This window comes from Penaeus monodon, chromosome 29 (genome assembly GCF_015228065.2).
Source record: "Penaeus monodon isolate SGIC_2016 chromosome 29, NSTDA_Pmon_1, whole genome shotgun sequence".
Classification (NCBI taxonomy): Eukaryota; Metazoa; Arthropoda; class Malacostraca; order Decapoda; family Penaeidae; genus Penaeus; species Penaeus monodon.
The window spans coordinates 34115123-34115680 of NC_051414.1; positions in this window are offsets into that span (position 1 = coordinate 34115123).

Genomic DNA, 558 nt, shown 5'->3' on the forward strand with positions numbered 1-558 from the left:
TTTCCACATATATACTTGTCTCTTGTATGTCAGTTTTTTTTTTGGTGTTCAAATTATAAAATAAGATTTATGAAAAAACCTTCATCACTTTTTTTTCCTCATTTTTTTTGGGGGGGGAAATTGTAGACCGTTTTTATGCCACTTAAAAGCAATTACGGGATTTTAACTGTAGGGGTTTTAAAAATTTTGTTTTTGATTTTGTTACGTGTAAGCAAAATAAAATTACTTTTTTGGGAAAAAAATACAGTGTTTCCATGAATTGTGTAAATATTTGTAAAAAATTGTAAAAACAAAAATAAGAAATCTTTTATTTAGTAGATTTTTTTTAAAATTTTGTCCTATACATATTTTATTAAAAAGATTTTTTTTTTGGTGAGGGGAAGATTAATTGAAAAATAAACCAGGTGCTTCATATTTTAGTTTTTTTCTTTAAAAAAGAAAACGGAGAAACAAAAACCCCTTTTCCAAATTTTTATTTCACTTTTCTTAAATTTCCCTTTTTTAAAATGGTTTGGTTTTATAGAAATCTTTTATTACAAATTTCCCCTATGTAAAATC